This window comes from Lissotriton vulgaris, chromosome 1_1 (genome assembly GCF_964263255.1).
Source record: "Lissotriton vulgaris chromosome 1_1, aLisVul1.2, whole genome shotgun sequence".
Taxonomy (NCBI): Eukaryota; Metazoa; Chordata; class Amphibia; order Caudata; family Salamandridae; genus Lissotriton; species Lissotriton vulgaris.
In genome coordinates this window covers 53,266,914-53,292,180 of record NC_141685.1, presented here as the reverse complement: position 1 = coordinate 53,292,180, position 25,267 = coordinate 53,266,914, and the positions used below count along the sequence as shown (strand labels likewise).

Sequence of the window (25,267 nt, the reverse complement as noted above, 5' to 3'; positions counted from 1 at the left end):
ATCAGATACGTCCAAAAAAGTCTCACAGATAATCAGGCCTATTCATAAACTACTATAGGACGACTAAAGTACAACAAAATGTGATTCACAAACTATGTGCAGTCGTTCTGCCTCTCCTGTCTTTTTCTTTGTGGAGTTGTCTGCCTCGACTGCAGAGTTTCCGCACAAGTTAGTATAGTTTTAGTAGTAAATGTGGGAGTGATAGAGGGAAGTGGCTGTAAAATGTGAAATACTAAAGGGGAGGGGTAAGGCAGGGGTAAAGAGGAGTATAGGGAGGGGGTTAGGAGTATGCCCATTTCTATTTACGAACCATACTTTTAAAGTCAATACAGCCATAATGTACCTAAAGAGTCGTAAATGTACTCCTGCTCAGAGCCAGAGTAAGTCCAATATCACACATAGCCATCCACTGGAACTGCAACTAGTTAAAAATTAAAAATTAAAAATTCAATGGCAAAAAATATCTCAAAAGTAAACTTTTGATTATTTTAATAAAAATGTGTTATTTAATTTAAACACTGATATAACAATCATTTTTAGTAAGGTATAATTACACTTGTTACAATTATGTCTCTACCTCACAATGAATAATTATAAATACATAATAAAAATGTTACTTACTTTTAATTTAGGCTTTAGAAAAAATACAATTTTATATATATTCAACTTGGGTGAAGCTCTCCCTGTGTACAAAATGTAGGGAACATTTTACAAGTTTATCAAACTTGAAAAAATAAAATATTTGTATGTTAAATATGAATGTAAATTTACTTTATAACAAATACAAATGATGCAACACTATTTACTTGAAATGTAATTCATTTTAAACATCTTTTTTCAAAGGTTTGTATGAATAATCCCACCTACAGTAAAATCATTCTATTTTTTATGTACTCATAGTTACAAAATTTCCTTTCACAACTCTGTTCAGAGGTGGAACTGCCTTACAAAAAGTTATGGATAGAATTAATTGAAATTATTTATTTAATAGTTTAAAAAAAATATGAATTAAAAGGTCAACATATTTTATCATGCAAAAATTATTTTTAAAATATAGGTAATTTTGTAACATTCTTTTGAATGTATATGCAGTTTTAGAAGGCATTACCAGTGGTCGGTTATGCTGCACTTTCTAATGCTCCATTTATGATTCAGTAAGTTACATTTGTACATTTTGCTCCACATCTATTTAAGGGTGTGCAGACGTGCAAGTCCACACTTTTGAGTAACGTTATCGTAATAGTGAATAGATACAAGTAGCAAAGTTACTCTACGAGCATCCTTGCATGTACAGATTACTCACAGGTGTAAGGTACCTTTGTGAATAGCCTTCGAGGTGTCTAACTCCGCCTGGGTGTGTCATTTTTGTGGTAACTCTAAAGTGGACACGGGCACTTGGGCTGTTATTAGAGTGAATTGGATGATCCTGCGCGAACACCAGAGCACTCGTCCGATGTGTCTGTTTAGCTGGGGAGCGGCAACAAATATCTTGAAGTAATTTTCCTGGATTTGATACATCATTGGGCCTCCTGAGGGCCTCGTGTAGCAGTGATTTATCATTACCGTAGTAGGATCAGGTAATTTCTCTGTGTTGTTAGCCATGTTATCATGATTTGCTTTTGTTTTTCCCTTCTCCTCTTCCTTTTACCTGATTTTGTTGGTTTTACCACAACATTAGCCCAGAAATGTACTTTGCTGTTAATTGGTTCTGAGGTCTTATCCTTTGTGTACATTTTTATACGATGAACAGTTTTTACCCTCGCTGTACGGCTACAATGTAAGCACTGAGAGCCCAAACCCTGAGATTCCTGCACCTTGATCTGCCTTTATTGGTATTCTACCTTTCCACTTGGATAAGTGAGATATGGGTTTGAATCGCTGAACAACCTTTGAACCTGCTGTGATACACCTTGGCGGTTACAAGTTTCATGTTTGAACCGCCAGCGTGAACTCCAGTACGCTGCTTGTCTCACACCGCGCTCCAAGCTTTGTATCATCAACCTTGAACCATCTCCATAACTTGGAAGCTCCGAAGACTTTGCAGCTGTTGTTATTGCCTGAAGTTTCATTGATTTTGATTGCTGTGAATTCAGGTTCAACTGGGAATGTTGCCCTTCAAGCCACTTCTGTGCAGCTCGTCACCTTGTGAGACAGATTCAGCCAAAAGCCTTGCATCAAATTCAAGTGTTGATCATCACCAGGGACTAAACTTACCTTTGACCCCTCAAGCATAGCTAGTGAAGTCAGCTACAATTTTGTATGTGACTTCCTGATCGACTCAGTGGATCAGCTTTTTTTAAAAATTCATTTACTTTTTTGTTTGGTTTTGACAGTTGCTAATTAATAATCGTTAAATCACAGCCCTCCTTTAGATTTTGCTTCTGAATAATTGTTAAATATTCTTTTTTATCTAAACTTGGTTTGAATCTTAAAGTTCCTTGTCTATTTTTAATAAACTGTATTGAAATTTGTGACTTCCACTGTTTTGCTTTTCCTTTGAGCGCGCCTTAGGCCATACTGCTCAAGCCACGTTACCAAAAGCGAGCTAAGAACACTTTAGTAGAAGACACATTTACCTTTGCTGACCAAAGTTTGGGAAAAGCAAAGCAGGCTCACTCCAGGAAGCATACTACTTAGCTGGAAAGGTTACTCTCTTAGGTGGCATCTGCACCAACTGTAGATGCAAAAAGCAAATATTATGAGGGAAGCTGTTGGTATCTATGCCCCCAGAATTTGAGACTGCCACCCTCTCTCAATCAGTTGAAAGAGCTAAAGATGCACCCGTCAGACATTCATGTCTCAGCAACTAAGACTGCTCGTTCCCGTCACACCCACACTGTTACCTGAATCACACTCCTTGTGCAATGTATAAACTATTACATAAACAAGTTGTGTTGTGCTTTGTGAACAGGCTTTCACCCCCTTTTGTATGTAAATGAGTTTCTGTGATCAGACACCCCAGGCTCCCATTTCTTCTAGTGCGGATGATAATATGAGAACTGTAACAAGATCACAAACAAGGGCTGTATTGAGAAATAATAGGCTTCCAAGTCACACAGTAGTTTGTAATTCTTTATTAGTCTTTTAAATGTCCTTTCCTCTATCCCGTTCCAAGGTAGTGTATAGTTTGCAAAGCACAACTCTCTTGTGGCCCGCTCCCCAGATTAAGTCCATAAGTAAATGTAAATGTAAATGTGTTGTATTTGTATAGCGCGAACAGTCACCCGTAAGTATCCCGGCGCTTGTACTCCTACCACAAGGGAACCCCTCCTGGCTTTTCCTTGTGAGGTGTCCACTCCTGGGCATCCCATGGTGAAACCAGGCATCCCTTGTGTATCGGGGGCCGTTGTGGAGACTAAGCAAGCTATTGCCCAGAGTTGCAGCGTGGGGCCCATGCTTAGATTCAACACTGAGGCGAGAATATCCAGTCAGAGGAATTTAAGCCCGATCCCGCCGAGGCGGGAATCGAACCCTGGTCCCTGGCCAGCACTCTGCATCAAGGTCTGCCGCTCTAACCATTGAGCCACACTTCTCCATAAGAACAGAAACAGAGTCCAATTTCCTGAAGAAGCGCCAGGGCAGGTAAACTAGAGGGGTCGAGAAGCAGTATAAATGTATTAATAGCATTTTTGCAACTTCCACTCTACCCATGGGTTGATAGTGGCAACGAACCCCAAAATGACAGGGAGCTGCAAACATTGGACATCACCTAAGTTGCCCTCTATAACATCTTCTTCGGTGTAGTAAGTTCACCGCTAAATACCTAAAGAGGTCATGGTGCCACCCCAGTGCTAAATAGGGCAGCACTTCCTGTTCTAAGTTGTGAGTTTGCCCTTGGGATATAAGCTGGATTTGGTCCAATTTAGCCTCAGTCCGGAAGTCCTACCAAAGTCATCTAGAACCTTCATCACCTGCGATGGATACGCATACACATTCCTGAGGTACACAAATGCATCATCAGCATACAGTGATAAGGCCTCTCAATTTGGCTCACTCTGTATACTGATTGCTGGGTCCTGCGAACAAAACAGGCCAGCAAACAGGTCCATGGCTAGGGCAAAAGTAATTGACAGCGGGTATCTTTGCTGCATGCTTAAAAAAAAACTGAGATCTCTGCCTGTCCAGATGCGGGCCAGCGGGTTGGTGTAGAGGAGATTTATCCAATGCAGTATTTCTGCTCCTTGTTTCATGCACATCAGCACTTTCGCTAAGTAAAACTACCCCAGGGTGTCGAAGGCCTTCTCTATATCTAGTGAGAGTGCTCTGTATGGAGGCAATTCATGAAGATTCTCTTCCATCAGCCGCAAGAGGCGTCATAGGTTTGGATACATTTTCCTCCCAGGTACAAAATTATTCTGGTCTTGGTGCCAATGTAAAGAGGCAGGGTAGCAGCCTGTTTGCAAAGACCTTCCTGCGACTCTTGTGGTCGGTGTACCGTGGCCAGTAGGACCGTATCTCCAGGGGTCCCTGTTGGGCTTAGGCAGGACCAATCTCATAGCCTCCCATAGGGATCCCGGCAATGTGCCCTCCTGCCGGGCCTGTTGGTACATTTGGAGAAGCTTTGGAGTGAGGGTTGCTCTGTAGGTGAAGTAAAAGTCTACAGAGAACCCGTCCATCCCAGGAGTTTTGTTGCACGTGATATAGTCAATCATGAAGCCAATTTCCTCAGTGGTCAGGGTTTCATCTGTTGCATGTCCCCGAAGGGGCTTAAGTCTGGGAATCAACAGTCTAGTCAAATACTCATCTAATCGAGGAGCTTGCACTCCCTCCTCGGCCTGGTAGACAGATGTGTGATACTACAGAAAAGCCTGGTTTATATCTGCTTGCACATTCAATATCTCTCCCACCGGGGATCTACTGCCGTTTCTTGGGGTCTTTGGGGTCAACAACCATAGGAGCCTTGCTACTATTTGATAGTGTAGTGTTCCTAGTCTGACCATTGCCTCTCTTTACTCCTTTCGGAGAGGGGTGATTATGTTCTCGTTTCATGCAGCTACCCCACATATATTTCCTTTCCGCTGTTCATATTGTTTGTTCATGGGAGAGGTTCTTGGCTCACAAGGCATGTTTTACACCATGCTACATCTTGATGCACAGGCCTTATGTGACACCCTTAAAGGTATCCCACTCTATCACTGTCGTAGAAGCAGTCCCTTTGTTCTCCTCAAAGATGGCAATATGTGTACTTACAGTATCACAGAAGACTCTGTCCTGCAGGGCCGGAGCATACAGCCTCCTAGTAGGTACTGGTGCATGTCTTCTGCTCCACTGAATCACCGTTTTGAGGTGGTTGTGGTCTGAAAGTGTGTGGCCTAGACATTCAGGTCGCAAGACCAAGGAAGCCACAGAGGGATTGCATAGGAACAAGCCGATTCTGATGTGCAGCTAGTGTACTGTGAGAACTACAAGTGCTCTGGGGGTCTCTAGTTGGCAATGGTATTCACCTTTGTCCAAATAGGGACCCTTACTTCTAAGTCAGGATAAGGGGGTTACACTCCTTAATAACCTCTGCTCATCCCCTTGGTAGCTTGGCACGAGCAGACAGGCTTATCTCAGAGGCAGTGTGTTAAGTATTTGTGAATATACACAGTAATACAGTGAAAACACTACAGATGGACACAACACAGGTTGTAAACACAAGACCACAAATGACAAAAATCCACAATACTACACTTAAGATGACTTAAAAGATGATGCAAGTTGCTTAGTTCAAGTTGTTGGTAAATGCAACAAAGTTCTCAACAAAGTACCTGGATGCGATACACAAAGTAAACAAAAGGCTCGTAAAAGGGGAGTTGCGTCGGTTCCGTGATCCGGGGGAACGGTTGTGTCCTGCCTCAATGCTTGCGCAGAGTAGGGGACTCGTCGTGAGCCTTACCAGAGCAAAGGTGATGAGTAGATACTCAGCTTGCGGACCCTTTGCGGTGCGCAAGATGGCGCCTTGATGCGATGATCCGGTTGCGATGCGAGAAGATGGCGCCCTTGATGCGGCGATGGGATGACGATGCGATGACGCCCTGGCAGCCTTGCGACGACTCTGTACTATGGAGCCACGATAGGCCCTGCGACACTCTTCTCCGGTGATGCGATGACGACTCTCTCGATGGTGTCACATTTCTCTGGTGATGCAACAGCAGGCAGCTTTGATGAACACACGCTTCCAGGGAGATCCGACAACGTTTCGCTTCTCCCGCGTTGCGATAATTTCAGCTGCGGCGGCGACACGGTTCATCTTGATGCATCGCGCTTCCAGCTTCCAGTCACTGGAGTCAGAATTCCCAGCAAGGAAATTCAGGAGGGAGCTGGAGGTGAAGCCTTTGGTTCCTGAGACTTCAGCAGGAGGCAAGCACAGTTCAAGCCCTTGGAGAATATTCTGTAGATGAAAGTCCTTACAAAGTTCCTTCTCCTTTCCCTCTGCAATGAAGCAACTACTGCAGGCCAACCCAGCAAACAGCACACTGGCAGAGGGGCAATCCAACTCCTGCAGCTTCCTTGGTTCTTCTCCTAGGCAGAACGATTTCTTGTTCCAGAAAAGATCTAATTTCTTGGGATCAGGGTCCCAATATTTATACCCCAGAATCCTTTGTTCTCTGAAGGCAGAGAGGCCTCTGCCTAGTCCAAACCAGTTCCTGAGCAATTTGTTTACATAACTCTCTTCTTCCTTTCACTGTGCAGGGCAGAGACATCAGATGCCCCACAGGAGGTGGAGCCAGCACGGGGGAGGGAAGATACAGCTCTGGAGCACTCTGTTGACATGATTCTTCCTCTCCTTTCACAGTGCAGGCCAGAGACATCAGACAAGCCACAGGAGGTGGAGCCAGCATTGTAGAGGGAAGGCCCAGCCCTATTCAGGTCCCAGGTGCAACTCCTCCCACCCATCTAGATGCAGATCTCTCTATTCACCACCGGGCTGCCCCTGCCTGTCTCCTGGAATTCCCCAGCCTACCACTCACAAACCCAGACAAGGAATACACAACACAGCAGAGGAAGGCTCAAATGGTTAGGCAAGCAAATACCTACTTTCTAAAAGTGGTATTTGCAAACACAGAATATTAAAATAAGCGTTAATTCTTCGAACCTGCAAGGGTTTCTTCGGCGGAGTCCGAATCGGAGAAAACAGAGCTTACCTGGAGGTTTCTTGTGCTGGACGCGGGCCGCAGGTGACGGTGTTTGAGCCACTGATTCCTTCGGCCGCGGAGTGAGTGCGGACTCGGCGCGGTCTCTGGGCGTTGCTCCAGGCTAGTGTGCGGCGCACCTGGAGGCCGTCTCCCAGTTGTGCTGCAGGACTCGGGTCTTCTGCCTCGGTGCCGCCGAGGGGCTCCCGCGGACAAGAGGAGGGAGCAGAAGTGGCTCAAAACTCCTGAGTTGCACAGGTGAGGTGAGGGGAAAGACTGCATAAGTGACAATTCAGTTGTGTATAAATTACATGAATCTGCCCCTGCCTCCGGGACTAAAGTAAACTAAAGGGCAGTCAGATTGATAAAAAATATATATGCACTTTTTGCCGGTATTAAAGAAAAGGAATGTGTCCATGGGCGAGTAGAGCGGAGCGGAGTGCGGCGTGGTGCGGCAGTTGCTAAACGCGTTACAGCTCATCTGAGGTCGTCTGGAGTCGGATGGTTTGTGTGTGGAGCCGGAGGAGAGGAGAGCTTGCAATTAGGCTTGGAAAGCTGTAGTTAAACACACAGTGAGCACTGGAGCATAATAGCACAATAGCGAGTGCATTTATTTCTATTTGTGTGGAAGAAGACGTGTAAGAGCATTGGCTATAAAGTGCTATAAAGTGCTCTGACGCAAACCACTTGAGACATTGTTGGTAACTTCTACGCTGATGCTGCTGACTGGCTACGAGTTTGCAGACGACAGATCAACAAAGAGATTAACAACCGCTCTCACAGATTTGGGGCTCAGCAGGCGGGCAAACGGCCCCTGGAAGCAGCGGCAGAGGCAGAGCAGTGGGCTAACCACAGCGTGTGGGACTTGGTGTCCCGAAAGTCAGCAGCGCGCATAGCCTAACGGGGGGGGTCCTGCATATCACTAATATGGCTGCCCGGGGGACATGGAGTAACACAATGGCCAACAGAGGGTTGATTACTGGTACTCTAGACAATTTCATCATCAGAGCAAATTCAGTGATCGACCAGGGTATTATCCTCATGGAGCGTAGAGTGTCCGAGGACCTTGCTATGGCCAAACGCTCATCTATGGGCCACCTTGCAAATGCTCGGACACCCGTGCACGATAACCATGCCAGCACCACCTGCGTTCCAGTCCTGGTACACGCCACATCTCTTCAACTACAAGCTCCCCAACTCCAGAGGCAACAGTGTTCCCAGAGGCTGAATCCCCGCCTACCTCGCCAGAGAAATCATCATATTACCCACCTAGGGGTACTAAAAGAGGGCCAAAACATAGGAGGAAGCGGGCTGCCACCAAAGTGACTTGTCACAGGAATACTAGAACAGTGAAGGGCCGGTCTGGTAGTGCTACATCTTCACAAATCAAGGGAGGTCCTACTTTGAACGACTCAATTGGCCCGGGCACTGACACATCTTTGTCACCTCCAGATACGCAAGGACCCTTGACTCTGGAGCAGGCCCAGTGCACGGGGGAGGTCAAGGGGGAGGATGGTCTCATTCTAGAGAGACTGGGGTCCCTACTAAAGTTAGCGCTTGAACCACTAGATGAGAGACTTGCTTGCATGGAATCTCAGCTCTCCCAGTTACAACAGGCTATGGTGGGGAATGGGGCAAAAAGAAAGAAAAAAATGCAGCCGGTAGATACAGTCCAAACCAGTTCTGTGTCCAATCTTGTTCCCCCTTCCACTGCCGGGCCTCCTAACACTGCTGCCAACTCGACAGCCGTGGTTGCAGGAGTCGGTGCTGGGATTGGACCGGCAGCCAAATCAAGTGCGCCCACCTCAGACCCCGCTGCGAAAGCACCAGAAAGGAGTCAGTCTCTATCTAATCCAACATCTAAAGTTGTAGCAAGAATTGTTTTGCCGCCTGAAACCAGCCCGTATGTGGTGGTATCGACAGGTATTCCTGAAATTAGCAACCATGGCCAAGAATCACAAACGTCTCTAAAAAAATAAAGTGACCCAATGGCTCAATTACAATAGGCCCCTACCACACAATGTCAAAAGTGAAGTATTGATGGTACGCAGGATAGCTTGGGTGGGACGCAGCAGAAAAACCATCTCAGGCGACTGTGTTCTGGTTAACTTTAGGGACCCGCGCACAGTAGAACACATTTGGAATTGGGCTCACGACAATGCAGACTCAAGGATTAAACTCTATCCTCTGTCCTTCTTCTACCCCAGACCCGCAATGCAAGACTGCACACCGGATTGGTCACTGGTGATGCAAAGGCAGGGCCAAAGGGCGGTCAGGGGCGGCCACGGAGACCTAATAACCCATAATTACCCAGCGACCCACAATAGGTTTAGTTCCCTCGAAATGGTAGACTGACTTCATGCGGATAGGGAGCTGAGGGTGGGTAATTTTCAGACTATGGATCTTAAAAAGTCTACTGAAAGTGCAGAGGGGATAGATGGTGGTCCAGGTAGAGTGTTCCCAATTATCCAGACCCGGGCACCGAATATGGTAGAAGGGCCTGTGATACGAGAAAGTATGGTGCCAGAGCTCCAAGCTCCACCTGACTGTGGGGCACAAACTGTACGCGCTCCAGTTATAAAAGTAGCCACGACACTGACATCAATTAATATATTATCCTGGAACGTGGCGGGTATTACAAACAAGCTACATTGTACAGAGTGGGGCTCCCTGGTAGACCAGATGGATTTATGTCTGTTCCAGGAAACTTGGGCCAGGGAGGAACACTCTAGAGTGGGATTTGCCACCTTTTATGTACCTGCAAGGAGGGGAGGGAAAGGAAGACCATCTGGGGGCTGGCTATATGAGTTGCTCCTCCCTGGGTTGTGTGGTGGAAAGCATGCCCACTGATTCAGATGATGTGCAGTGTCTAGTGCTAAAATGGCCCAACGGGTATGGACTGGCGGTTGTGAATGTTTACTCGAGGCCAGTACGGCAGGGCCTTGAGTCCACCACAATCGATGATCTATCCCAATTCCTGAGCACATTGTCAGGGGATTTTAGGCTTTTGGTTGCAGGGGATGTGAACTGTCAATTTGAGCCGTTTATGGAAGTAGCAAAGGTGCCCTTTTGGGAGAGGATGACTACTGGGCGATTCCCCAATGCCAGTCCCCTCGCCCTAAGGTGTGGTACCCTTTGGCTACTCAGATTACAGCCCTGGTATTAAACAACTCCCTTAGGGCTTGTAATGGACGCTCAGCGTCCGATAGCCCGTCAGTGTGTACCTACAACAAAAAGGGGCAAGAGTCCCGAATCGACTACATCATGGTGGAAACCCAGATGTGGTCGAAATTCATTGATTTCAGGGTAGTCGAGAGAGCTTTCAGTGACCACAACACGTTAGGCCTGGAGTTGATATATCCAGGGCAACAAGAAGTAGACTCAGCTAACGCAGGAGAAGATGATGAGGGTACTGGTTTGACTCTATCCAATAACAGGCGCAGGGTAAAGTGGGGTAGAATAGTAGGTTCGGAAGAGAACTTAGCTAAAGTCGATAATATAGTTCTACCACGACTCCTGGAGGTCGAAACTCTAATCTCCCAAGATTCTCACAGGGACATCAATGAAGAACTTAGCTTAATTCATTCAGAATTGGCCAACAACCTGGCTGAAGTTTTCTACCCTCAGGCACCGACAAGAAGGCCCAGACAACCTGCTTCTTCCTGGTATAACTCAGCATGCAGGAAGGCAAAGTGCAATCTTGTTACAGCAATCAAGGCAGGACAAAGTAAAATGGTGATCCGAGATTGTAGATGAAGTACAAAGAGGTAATGGGGTATGCAAAAAAAGAATGGGATATGGAAAGGTGGTTGGACCTAAAGTTAGCCCTGGACACAAAAGATGCGCGCAGATTTTGGTCACTTGTTAATCATGGCTCGGGTGAACCAAAATCTGCGATAGAACTGAATATTGCAGCATCAGCATGGGAGGCCCACTTTAAAGGTCTATGTGGGGGGGAAGCTGTGTTGTCTAGTTTGCCCGACCTACAAGTCTCAGAAGATCAGCAGGAGCCCCTGGAGTTCACCTTGGGGGAGGTGATAAGTGCAATATGCAAACTATCAGCAGGAAAGGCCCCGGGGCTTGATAAATTAAAGGGGGATCTCTTTAGACATCAACCTGAAATCTGGGGCCCCTATCTCCTTGTGGTATGTAACGCCATCTCGAGAGGTATGGAAGTTCCTAGTACTTGGCTGGGGGCAGAGATAGTCCCGATATTTAAGAAGGGGTCACCTCTGCTCCCAGTCAACTACTGGCCAATTAGCTTGATAGATGTACAACAAAAAATATTTGCGAGACTGGTCCTGGACCAATTGTTGACGTGGATGGAGGAACACGATGTATTGAGCCCCTTCCAGGCAGGATTCAGAAGGAATACGTCCACTATGGACCAAATTTTCCGACTGATCCTACTGTACTGGAAGACGGTAAAGGTAGAGGGTGGCAGCCTCTACATGGTCTTCATGGACCTTCGGTCCGCGTTTGACCTAGTTCCTAGGGGGAAATTGTGGGCTGTCCTTCATGATCTGGGCCTTCCACATCAGATTCTAGCACTGCTCATGAGATTACATGAGGGGAACTTTGCCCAGGTCCGTTGTGGCAAGAACGGGATGCTGTCACCAAGGTTCCCCGTTGACAGGGGGGTGAGACAGGGCTGTGTCTTGGCACCGACCCTGTTCTGCCTTTATGTCAACAGGGTAATCTCACATCTGGATAGCGTCCCCGACAATGACGCACCGAGGCTGGCTGGTAGGAGGCTGCCGGCGATCATGTTCGCGGACACCCTCCTACTATCCAAATCTCCCATGGGAATTCAGAGGATACTGAATGGTTTTGGGGACTTTTGTCACAGTAGAGGCCTTGAGATCAACGCCGACAAGACAAAATTCATGATTTTTAACCCGCCAGTGTCGACTCGCGCTAATCCATCACTGGGCGATGTATGCCTGGAAAGGGTCTCGACTTTCCAGTACCTGGGTGTTACACTTCATGAAAATCTGTCATGGGGACTGCAAAAGGCGAAATCCCATATGAAACTGTCACAGTTGTGGGGTGCCATCTCATAGGTTTCCAACTCTTCAAGCTTTAGACCAATGAGTCCTGCCCTGGAGATTTATAAGGCGCAAGCAAGGGCAGCTGCTCTATATGGAGGTGAGCTGTGGGGCCACTGTGCTGCCCCGGAAATCACAAAAGTTGAGTCCAAATTTGTAAGGCGATTATTATCGCTTCCCCAGAGTACCCCATTAACACCACTGAGGTTAGACTTGGGACTGATGCCCATTGCAGACGAGTTAACAGTAAAACCTCTAAGGTGCTGGCACAGACTATGGACCACTCCAGATCTCATAAATTACAGGGATGAACTCAAACAGACCCTGAGCTTTAACTGTGTGGGCAAAATTCCCTGGCTCGCGTTCATCAAGCGTGAGTTTTTAAGTTTAGGACTACAGCCCATGTGGGAAGAGCCAGACAGGGCCTGTGGCAGGATCTCACGAAAAATGTTCACTAAAATCTACAAAGGGCAAAAGCTGGAACTTTTATCTACAGCCCCTAATGCAGGCACCCTCACCAATTCCTTCTTTGAATTCAAAAATTCTTATTATTTCGAGGACTTGATGGATGTTGTCTTCCGATTTTAGCTCGGTAACTTTTTATCCAATGGCGACATGGCACTTTACCCCTTAAGGCCGTTACATCCAAGTGGACGGCCTCCTCTAATAAGTCTTGCCCGGGCTGCAGCTGGGACTTAGAAGATGCACTCCATGTTCTCTTCTTTTGTCCAGCATACACAAAACCAAGAAAATATTGGCTGATACCATTGTGCAGAAACCTGGGTTTTAAACATTGCTTGGATGCTTTTAGAACTTTTAAAACCAGTACACTGAGCCCTATTGTTTTTGCACTTTCTAAATTTCTGCTAGCTATGTGGTGTAAGAGACGTAAATTAATAGAAATTGATTGCTAGCCTCAAAGCTTATAAACAAACGTGCTGAATATGATGCTATTTTTAATGAATTTTAATGTGGTATAGTTGATATTGTCATGTGTATATAAATGAATTTTAAATGTTACCTGCCCTCCCTTCCCCCTTTCTTCCCCTTTTCCTTTCATTGTGTACTCTTTTATTGCCGAAATAAAGAATTTTTATATTTGAATTTGAATTTACTAAAAGATGTATTTTATTATTCTGAGTTCAGGCATACTAAATTCGAATTTCTACTGTGTTCCCTGAGTCAGTTAGGATTATAAGAGTGTAATATTCTAGCTGCTCATTCTGGCCTATAAGAACAGGTAGCCTTCAATAGTGAAAAACGAAAATGGCTGTAATTCACTACTAGAACATGCTACACCCATCAGAGCATTCCTACCTTATACTTACAATGCACCCTGCCCTTGGGTCTACCATAGGGGTGTCTAATATGATGCAAAGGAAAGGTTTAGCGACTGGCAAGTGGGTGCACTTGGCCAAGTCGACATGGCAGTGCTAGGCTGCACACAGGCCTTGCAATGGGAGGCCGGAGACACACATTACAAGCTGCTTGTGTGGGTGGCACACCAGTGCTGCAAGCCCACCAGCAGCATTTGATTAGCTCTGCAAAAGAAAGACACATAGTCTACCCAATTGGTTCCCTCCAGTTTCTTACAATTCCTGAACCTCTGTCTATAGAGCTCTGGAGTTAACCCATATCTTGTCATCAGTGCTTCCTTTATTTATTTATTTATTTATTAAAAGCATTTATAGAGCGCGAACGAAGGCCCGTGGGCATCTCGGTGCTAAGAGAATATCTGCAGTGTTTAACCATCAAAGGGGAGCTAGAGTTTACAGATTAAAAAGCCAGGTCTTAAGTTGCTTTCGAAAAGACCAAAGTGAGGGGCTTGTTTTAATCAAGTGCGGCAAGGTGTTCCATAGTTTGGGTGCTGCTACAAGAAATCTTCTGTCTCCCCATAAGACAGATTTGGTACGGGGTACCACCAGTTCATGTGAACTGGAGGAGCGTAGTGTTCTAGAGGGACTGTAGGGAATAAGATTTTGAGTAAAAAAGGCTGGTCCCACGTTGCGTAGAGCCTTATACACTATGCAGAGGACCTTAAATTTGATTCTATTTCTAACAGGAAGCCAGTGTAACTTCCTGATAGTTTCTGACGCAGATTGATGTTTGGGGATTCTTCCAAGGAGCCTGGCGGCTGCGTTTTGGATCATTTGCATTTTGTATAGCAGTATAGCACTCTTTCTTGGGCACTTAGAAACAGTGCATTACAATAATCTAATGTGGACAATACCAAGAAGCTCACCAAGGTTTTTCCAGCTGTCTCAGGAAGAAATGGCAAGATTTTTTTGATCAGCCGTAGTTTGTGAAAGGCCGAAGAGTAGATCTGATTTGCGTGAGGAAGGAAAGTAAGACGGTTGTCGAACATGACTCCCAGATTCCTCACCTTACTGACCGGAGCTGGGGGATGGCCCAGTGATAGCGGCCACCAAAGGGAGGACCATTCCGGGGTCAAATTTCCGAAAATGATCACTTCCGACTTGTCGGAATTTAATTTCAGACAGTTGGAGGCCATCCAATTCCCTATTGCCAGCATGCCCAGATTAAAGTTATTAGCTATTTTATGCCCATCATTCATGACGGCGAGGACCAGCTGGGTGTCATCTGCGTAGGATGTAAGGCTCATCCCATGTGCCCGAATGACATAGGCAAGGTCCGACACATAAATGTTAAATAGTGTCGGACTAAGGGATGAGCCTTGAGGGACTCCACATGGCAGTGACAAGGAGGGGGAGCGAAAAGATCCAATAGTAACCACCTGGGACCTGTCCGCCAGAAAGGTTGCAAGAAGTTTCTTGGCATTATGTTGAATACCCATGCTTTCGACACGGTCGACCAAGGTGGTATGGTCGACCGTGTCGAAGGCCGCCGATAGGTCAAGCAGTATCAGGACTGCTGTTCCTCCAACATCACGGAAAGATCTTATATCGTCCGCCGCTTTAACCAAGGCCGTCTCCGTTCCGTGGTATTGGCGAAAGCCAAACTAAGATTCATCCTGTAGATTATGTTCCTCGATGAAGGCTGATAGTTGAAGATTCATAGCTTTTTCGACTATTTTCGCCAAGACTGGGAGACTAGCGATAGGACGATAACTTTTTAGTTCTTCCATGTCGAGGTTTGGTTTTTTGAGCAATGGTTTAATAAGGGTCTTTTTTAGGACATCTGGATATGTGCCTGTACTAAACATAGCATTACAGATTGCAGTCATAGCTGGAAGAACCACTTCAATGACCGGCAGCAAGACTTTCAGGGGACATGGGTCTAGTGCAGAGCCCGATTTGATAGATGATATGATGTGCTGGATCTGGGAGCTGGAGACATCTGCAAACTGCGAGAAAATGGGACCAGTGTAGGAGGCGGGTGGTTTAGTGGAGGTATTGGTGTTATTCGTGAAGACCCGATAAATGTCTTCAACTTTACTAAAAAAGAAATTGGATAGATCGTCGCAGAGTGATTGGGAGGGGGGAGGTGTCAGGTTGGGGGAACATCCAGCTAGCTGCTTGGTGGTTTCATATAGTGCTTTATTAGAGTTTTTTACTGATTAAATTCTCTCACAGTAGTACTTTTTCTTCGCCTCACTAATTAAGATTTTATATTTAGCCACTGATTCTTTGTACTTGATTTTAGCTTCTTCTGAATAATCTTTCCGCCAATGCCTCTCTTTGTTCCTACACTGTTGTTTGTGGATACGTAACACCTCTGAGTACCAAGGGGCCGACGGGACAGATCTGTTACGAGATCGTTGTTTGGCCTGGATCAATTCGGTGGTCGCAGAGCCCACCCACTCATAAAATTGAGTAGTAGCGGTGTTAGGATCAGCTGATAGAAGGGGGGTGGATTCTGTCAGAAGAGTTTCCAAACTGGAACTATCGATATCACCCCACGCCAAATACGGTTGGCGAGGATTGGGGCGTGACTTAGAGGCGGCAGAGTCATGAATAGACAGTGATGCCAGGATGACATGATGATCTGACCAGATAAGGGGAAGGATTTGGGTGACTTTTAAGCCCACCAAATTAGTAAAGATGCCATCCAATATGTGGCCCCCTTCATGCGTAGGTGACTTCACCAGAAGTTAGAGACCGAAGGTAGACATGTCCGCTAGGAAAGTGGCGGTGTCTGAGTTTTCGGGTTTATCAAAGTGAAAATTGAAATCGCCTAGTACAGTGAGGGAGCTGTCAAGAGCAGACGCTTCAAGAGTGGAGCTAAGGTCAGAAATAAATTCAGTCCTGGACCCCGGTGGACGATAAAGGAGAATGCCTTTAAAGGTATAAGATGGGGTCAACTTGATAGAAAATTGAAGGGCTTCACAGGAGGATAGTGTAATCATGTTAGTCCTTACCGAGAATACATCGCGTGCGATGATGGCAATTCCACCACCTTTTTTACGTTGTCTATCCAATCTATGTGTGGAAAACCCTTTAGGAACAGCAATCGCTAAATCAGGATCGGACACATTATCCATCCAGGTTTCTGTCATAAAGAGTAAGTCCAAGTTTTTATCCTCTATCAGATCGAATATGTCCTGTCGGTGTTTACCGAGCGAGCGGACATTGGTGAGGGCAAGTGAGTAGGATTTCAAGGATTTATCCTTGTAACAGGGGGGCAGTTTCGAAACAAGGGGTATGGAAGTTTTGCAGCCTGGGCATAGTGAGACCGGACTTCCGGCAAGGGAATGTGAAGCAAGTGTAAGGCAGGAGTGAAGGACAGGGGGACACAGCTGAAGGAGCTGGGTTGCTGAGTAGAAGCCTCGTAGGGGCAGAGGGTAACGACTAGGGGGGATGGCCCTCGACCCGGGCCAGGCGCGGACGGGCGCAGACGGGCTTGCCTTTGGCGTGCCTTCGGCACGCCCGCTGCGCCCGCCCGCTGCGCGGGCGGGCGGGTCTATTGTTTATATTCATGGTTGGGTGGGTGGGAGGAGGGTGGGAGGGGCGATGAACTATACCGCCAGCCTTCCCTGCCCAAGATGGCGCCTAAAGTTGCAGAATGAAGTAACCAGCGCCTGGTAACGGCGGCGCTGTGAAATGCCGTACAAATTGGCCTCAGGCGAAGTAATCTCGCACCAAGGTGGGGGCACGAATTTAAAAGCACACTGTTTAAAATATAATACAGATTTTAAAAATGATCGTTATTATTAAAGTCAATAACAACCTCGAGTCAGCAAATTAAACAGGGCACAAAAGAGCACAAGATTCCTCCGGCTTCTGCCTCAGAGGAGAAAACAAACAGATACCTCGGGTGAGTAGACGCCTCGCCCTTAAGTATCCTGGGAGGGCGGGAGGGGCGATGAACTATACCGCCAGCCTTCCCTGCCCAAGATGGCGCCTAAAGTTGCAGAATGAAGTAACCAGCGCCTGGTAACGGCGGCGCTGTGAAATGCCGTACAAATTGGCCTGAGGCGAAGTAATCTCGCACCAAGGTGGGGGCACGAATTTAAAAGCACACTGTTTGAAATATAATACAGATTTTAAAAATGATCGTTAAGTCAATAACAACCTCGAGTCAGCAAATTAAACAGGGCACAAGAGAGCACAAGATTCCTCCGGCTTCCGCCTCAGAGGAGAAAACAAACAGATACCTCGGGGGAGTAGACGCCTCGCCCTTAAGTATCCTGGGAGGGCGGGAGGGGCGATGAACTATACCGCCAGCCTTCCCTGCCCAAGATGGCGCCTAAAGTTGCAGAGTGAAGTAACCAGCGCCTGGTAACGGCGGCGCTGTGAAATGCCGTACAAATTGGCCTCAGGCGAAGTAATCTCGCACCAAGGTGGGGGCACGAATTTAAAAGCACACTGTTTAAAATATAATACAGATTTTAAAAATGATCGTTATTATGTGGGCATAAGACATCCTAAGAGTACTGGGCAAGTCTAACAAAGTATCCCCTCTTCAGTTAAAAAGCAGCCCCACAACCCCGCTCCCCAATCCTTCTCAGGACCTGGTGGGCCAACATTGCTATCTCATAGGCTGCATACCACTGCCCAATATCTTCATTCTTGTGAAAATCTTTGATGACATTCTTTGGACTATGTACTTTGCCTTCTGAAGCCACAGATGGTGCGCTGCCACCAGAGGAACCAGGGGGCATATTACCAAGCAATAGCGATAATTATCGCTATTGGTAGCGAGAAAAATTTACAGCTGAGCTGCGGCGATTTTTACCGCAAATAAATCTTGGTATTACCAAGGTTTATCGCAAATGTGATAAAAATCGCTGCAATGCATGAATATCGCTGAAAAGTCAGCGATATTCATTCATTACCGAGCTAATGCTCTTAGCCATGTTATCCACCTCCCATTGGATAACATGGCTATGAACTGCTCAGGGCAGGTGTTAGCTTTTGGAGATATTCGCGCTTAGCACGAATATCTCCAAAAGTTGGTAATAGGAGATAGCGATGTTAGCGACTGTTTTCAGTCGCTAACATCTTGGCACGCCCACTTTGCATGTCATTAGTGATAAATATCACTGACATGCAAAGTGGGGCCCAAGATGGTCGCTATCTCCTACTAGCTGTTGCTAACTGGTGTTAGCGACAGCTAGGTAATAGGGAGATAATTTTATCTCCGCTTTCTTGGCTTTTAAAGCCAAAAAAGCAGAGATAAACCCCCTTGATAATATGCCCCTAAGTTCTAAGCCCTTGGCCTTTATTTCTAACTCCCTCAACATTCTCTCATGCTCCATTCTCATTCTCTCTCCTTCCAAAGACAACCTGTTATTCTCTGTTTCCCTCTGACTCCATCTTAAGCTTAGAAAAAAATCGCACACCGCTAGCCCCTCCTCCGGGTCGCCGCTAAGCACTCTGGCATGTGCAGTGCGTAAAGTTCGAAGAATTACTGCAAAGTTCTTAAGTGGTTCACCTATGTAGATGCAAGTACATATTTTTTATTCCCCCGATCTCTAAACCCGGGATATGGCCCGGCTTTCGGGATATCTTCCCTCATGAGTAGAGAAAGTCAATAGGGGTGAAAGAGAAGGCTGCCTCGTAACCGTCACAGGCCTTCATGCCCAGCACGCAGGTGCGTCGTCCAAAAGCTCGTCAGCTTAGGAGGCTCATGGGAGCCCTTATGTAGAAAAAACCGCAATGGACCGCACACCGCTAGTCCCTCCTCCGGGTCGCCGGAATATGTACTCTGCCTTCTGAAGGCACAGATGGTGCGCTGCCACCAGAGGAACTAAGTTCTAAGCCCTTGGCCTTGATTTCTAACTCCCTCAACATTCTCTCATGCTCCATTCTCATTCTCTCTCTTTCCAAAGACAACCTGTTATTCTCTGTTTCCCTCTGACTCCATCTTAAGCTTAGCCAACTCCAGCTTTAGTGCCCTATTTCTCTCCCTGTCTTCCAACTGTCTGGTGGACAGGTCTTTGCAAGAGATGCTGCTGCCAGGTAGGGACTCCTTTTCAGAAATTCAGTTGAAAAGACTTTAGAATTATTTCTCTAAAAACACCAAGGGATTTATCCGACTGATTTATGACCGATACGTGGTTTCATGTATTTTGTATTTTTGTACCTAACTGTCGCTCGTATTGTTTTACTGTTTTCTGTGTATGCAAGTGTTTTGTACGATTGGAAGGCCACGAATGTTGAGAGTGTGTAAATAATTTTTTCACTTGTAATTACTGTTCACTGTACATATTTATATAAAAAACTGTCATTCTATCCATGCACTAAAAAAACATTGTGTCACGTATAAACAAAAATATATTTTTTGAAAAGAGGAATAAATTTCCAGTTGATTAATGATTCAGCAGGTGGTTTTTGCTTTATTCTGAACACCAGTTAGATTCATCTTGGTTTTCCAAATAACTTCTCTCAGCAGAGGCGCTTGTGTTGCTTTTCAGGCCAGGTAGGGACGGCACCCCTCCCCTGGCTGGAAACTCTGGCCCATCAATTTGCCCATTTTCATCCCCAACTGGCGCCACCACAAGATATGGGGCAATTCTTGCTTCTACCCAGGCCCTCAGCGCCTTCTGGTAGTCTTCCTTTTTAGAAATGCCTGGTGTAGCAACTTTCAATTTCCTGCAGAGATACTTGAGCTGTTTCACAGTGTAGATTTCCAACCTCTCTTCCTCAAATTCAAGATCCATAGATGCAACAGATGCTGGTTTACTCATGGTACAGTATCAAAAAGTGAGGACGCGGCAGCAAACAAAACTTTTCATGCAATTATAGTAGCACAAAAACACAACACAAATTTAAATGTGGTCTAAGTCCACTTCCGTGACTTTATATTGTTCAAGGATTTCTGATGCAATTCAATTCAAAGCATTTACAGATAGGAGCGATACAATTGCTCATTGAAACAAATGTGCAATATTTTACAGTGCTCTGGGTGAGGTAGGAAAAGGAATGCTACTATAATTGCATGAAAAGTTTGGTTTGCTGCGACGACCACACTTTTTGATACTGTACTCATTGACCCAGGTCAGGTAGTATATATGGGTTACCCCCTTTATATACAACACAGTTTACTCATGGTAGTACAAATTGGGAGTTTTCAGGAAAAACTAACAGTCCAAGGAAAAAGATTCTAAACAAAGTATTTGGTCGCGTTTGGTCTGCACTCATTAGTAGTGTACACCAATCACTGTATATGAACACACATGCAAAGTCCAAATCTTCACTGCTGACCACCAATGTTAGATCTGGGGATCTCTAGTTGGCAATGGTATTCACCTTTGTCCAAATAGGGACCCTTACTTCTAAGTCAGGATAAGGGGATTACACGCCTTAATAACCCCTGCTCACCCCCTTGGTAGCTTGGCACGAGCAGACAGGCTTATCTCAGAGGCAGTGTGTTAAGCAATTGTGAATATACACAGTAATACAGTGAAAACACTACAGATGTATACAACACAGGTTTTATAAAAATAAGTATTCTTTATATAGACTTAAACACAAGACCACAAACGACAAAAATCCACAATACTACACTTAAGATTACTTAAAAGATGATTAAAGTCTCTTAGTTAAAGTTGCTGTTAAATGCGACAAAGTTCTCAACAAAGTACCTGGATGCGTAACGCACAGTAAACAAAAGGCTCGCAAAAGGGGAGATGCGTCGGTTCCGTGATCCGGGGAGATGATGCGTCGTGCCTCAATGCTTGCGCAGAGTAGGGGATGCGTCGTGCTTCTTACCGGTGCGGAGGTGATGCGTAGATTCTCGGCCTGCGGGCCCGTTGCGGTGCGCATGATGACACCTTGATGCGATGCGATGATCCGGTTACGATGCGAGAAGATGGCGCCCTTGATGTGGTGATGCGATGATGATGCGATGACGCCCTGGCAACCTTGCGATGACTCTGTACTTTGGAGCAGCGACAGGCCCTGTGACACGCTTCTCCGGTGATGCGACAGCAGGCAGCTTCGATGAACACATGCTTCCAGGGAGATGCGGCGAAGGCTCGCTTCTCCGGTGTTATGATGATTTCAGCTGCGGCGGCGACACGCTTCTTCTCGATGCGCCGCGCTTCCAGCTCCCAGCGGCACGCAAGTGACTGGAGTCAGAATTCCCAGCAAGGAAATTCAGGAGGGAGCTGGAGGTGAAGTCTTTTGTCCCTGAGATCTCAGCAGGAGGCAAGCATAGTTCAAGCCCTTGGAGAATATTCTGTAGATGAAAGTCCTTACAAAGTTCCTTCTCCCTTCCCTTTGGCAATGAAGCAACCACTGCAGGCCAACCCAGCAAACGGCACACTGGCAGAGGGGCAGTCCAAACTCCTGAAGCTTCCTTGGTTCTTCTCCTTGGCAGAAAGGTTTTTTGTCCAGAAGTGATCTAATTTCTACGGGTGGGCTGAAAATCAGTTCCGCACACGGAATTTGCGGATTTTCGGCAATTTCGCGGTCCGCAAATCTTGTGAAATTGACGAAAAATACACAAATCAGCTAGCAGGCAATTTTTTTTTTCCACATATTTTTATTTACCCAACGAGGTTAGCCAGTAGAAAATACTCCAGTTGAGTAGAGGTATCGCACAAAACTGTGACGTCTAATTGGATAAATATGCAGGGCAGGATTCATATTGCCACAATGCTCCAGTCACAAAAATTAAACCTAAACAGGAAGCACTTACAGATTTAAATAAAGCAGGTGCTCGAGTTGAAAAAAAACTCAAATTCAGTAACGCATTAATCAGCCCAAAAAATCGTGAGTTTTGTAGAGGCTGGGCAGATGTGCTTTCTCCCCATATCTACCATTGTAAATTAGCTGATGCTTGATGGAGGCCTTTGCATCCCTGACTTTCACAAGCGCATTCCCCGTGCAGTTCCTCTGACCAGGAGCTTCTTTCTCATCTGCTGCTCTGATCGGTCTCTGACCTAACACAAGAGGCATGTGGGACTCGCATAGAAGCCCCGCCCGTTTGACCCACCCCCCCCACACACTAGTGGTGTGCACCGTCTTCCCGCCATTTACCCAATATGATGAACAGCTCACTCAAGGGACCCCGGTGCCCTTCGGCGCGATGGCAAAGCTACACACATGGTCAATGGAGAAAACTCTTCTGGCCCGTAGCGCAGCTGAAGTGTAGTAAAAGCACTATACATTTACCCAACGAGGTAGCACTTACTGATTAGCCAGTAGAGAGTACTCCAGTTGAGTAGAAGAAATCGCAAAAAAATCTGCGCTTTTGTGGGAAAATCCACGAATTCGCGGACTTTTTTGCGATTTCGCGCAAATTCGCGGACCACAGATCTGCAAAATTCGCCCATACTTACAATTAACATCAAGGAACCAAAGAATCTTTGGTTATCGGGGTCTCCTAGGAATTGTCCAAAAGTAGATGGTCCAGGGCATTGTGGGAAATGTAGCCCTGACCTCCCGCAAGTTTTAGGCAGCTACCATTTCCCTGCGGTCCTTCAGACGTCAAAGCATCATCTTCCTAACCTTACCACTACCTAGGCATGTTGGTGACCAGTCCGGTTCCACAATTTTTTACTCGATGCTGCAGCAAGAGGGAACCATGTAGCAACTTCAACCGACCACAGCAGTTAGTCCTGGCCCCTTGATATACCTCTGTCAAATAATTGTTGTCCAGAGATATTCATTTTTGATTTGTGTTTTTGTATCATTAAAGAAGTAATTTAACTAAACATTGCTAATCCGGGCCGAATTCTTCTGGACATTTTAAAAAATGGTGGATGTGGTGCAGTGATGCTCTAATAGTTCAGGAACCATGAAACCTATATACTTCATTTTGGTGTCAAACATAGGTTTTGGGGTCAAGTAGTCTTATAAAGACAGAAAATAACTCCTCAGAGCAACCTTTCCGCCATTTACCTAACTAGTGGCTCCACAATTATGTGTTTTATCATCATATTGGTAATTTATTATAATATTGTTTTTGTTTCAGGTTTTCAATTGATTCAAATTCGTAAACATGAGCGAAGCAGGTGGTAGCAGAGGATCTTTACCTACTGGCAGAATGTTGCTCACTACAAAATCTGAAGACTCCTTCAACAAAGAAAAATGTGTCATATGCCAAACTAATCGGAAAGAAAAGCTAACATCATCTGCAGCTGGACAGAAGAGCTTGAGATGCTGCAGAAATACGGCAAGACGAAGTTCACACAAGATTGAAACTGATGGGTGAAGAGGATCAAATATTTTATCATTGTAACAACAAGTGCTACGAGTTGTATACAATGGAAAAAAGCCTGGAAAAAGTGGGAAACAAATAGCCAAAACTAGTGAATCACAAGAATCCGAGCCTTCTAAGAAAGTGACAAAAACCGAATCTAATGCAGAGTATGTGAGTCTCAAAGGGCAAACATGTTTTTATCTGCAGCTAGTTTTTTCAAAGAAGAAGTTTTCAGCTGAATAGCTGATCTAAACAGAGATGGTAATGTATTTACCGTTATAAGAAGCAAGGGAACCCGAAGGTAGTACACTAGGGACCTTGGGCATTAACTTATTACAAAAAACAGTAGACCCTAGTAGTTTGGAGGATCAAGATAAAAATAGACATAAACTTGAATATTATTGATGTCCTTTGTCCAGCTGGACAGGAATTTATTTGGCGATGCACAAAGTCAGAAAGTAATGTAAAGGGGGCACTGCCCGTGACCTACAGTTAACAAGACAAAGCAGCAAGTATAGGCAAGAGCGAGCAAATCGGTCTGTATACTTATAATCAGTGAACAGACTTGATTGTAGTTTGAGTGACCATTGCACATAGCATTCACAAGCATATACAGTACATATGATCCTATTATGTCGACGAAGTTTTTGATGCCGAAAAACAAGATACATGGCATCATCTTCAGGACAAATATATAAATCATGTTTGTCTCGGAATTATAAACAGTTGCCTTTCATGCTACATACAAATGACATTTGTGGGGAAAAAGGAAGGGAGAGAAGGGAAAAACAATGTAAATACGTGGCCAGGCATGTTAAATTAGAACAAAAATGACATATTACACATAGTGGTACAGTTTACTGTTCGCTCCTCAAAGACCATTTTGGCATGCTTAGTGCTAGAGCAACGATATCATACTGTGCACTTAAACATCAGTGCAGTGATTGGTTTAGGGTAGTGAAGTTTGCTCGGCGCAGGCGGCGAAAATAGAAGGAGAAATGACGGCGCAGTGCGAAATGGTGTTGGAATTAAAAAGAGTTCAAAAATTGAACAATAGGGGAACCAGTTCAGAGAAAGGGCGATTAAAAAAAAAATTCCTTACATATGGCGCAGTGCGAGTCAGTATCCAGAATAGAAGTAAGAGGGTCAAGAGTGGCTGGTGCATTAGTGAAGACTAAACAATGTTGGGTACAGAGTTGTCTATACTGTGAGCAGTTTTGTTTGACTGGCGCGATGACATATGAAGGATATTATCAAGGCTGATCCTTACCAATACCAGGTACACGATTGTCTACACAGTGAGCAATTTTGTGTAAACGGCGCAGTGACATTTGAGGAGAGAGGTATTACCAAGGCTAACCCTTAAGGCTGGGACAAATGTCTATACAGTGAGCAATTTTGTGTAAACGGTGCGGTGACATTTGAGGAGAAAAGTATTACCAAGGCTGATCCTTAAGGCAGGGAAGGTAGTTCAGGTCGGGAGGAGTAGTCCGAATAAGACCTATGGAGAAGGTAGCCTTTATATGTACAGTT

At 45.5% G+C, this 25,267-nt stretch overlaps 1 protein-coding gene across 1 annotated transcript in view; it reads left to right on the top strand.

Annotated features, from left to right (window-relative positions):
* The window catches only part of LOC147737217 (uncharacterized), a 202,780-nt gene that overhangs the window by 4,713 nt on the left and 172,800 nt on the right, over window positions 1-25,267 (top strand).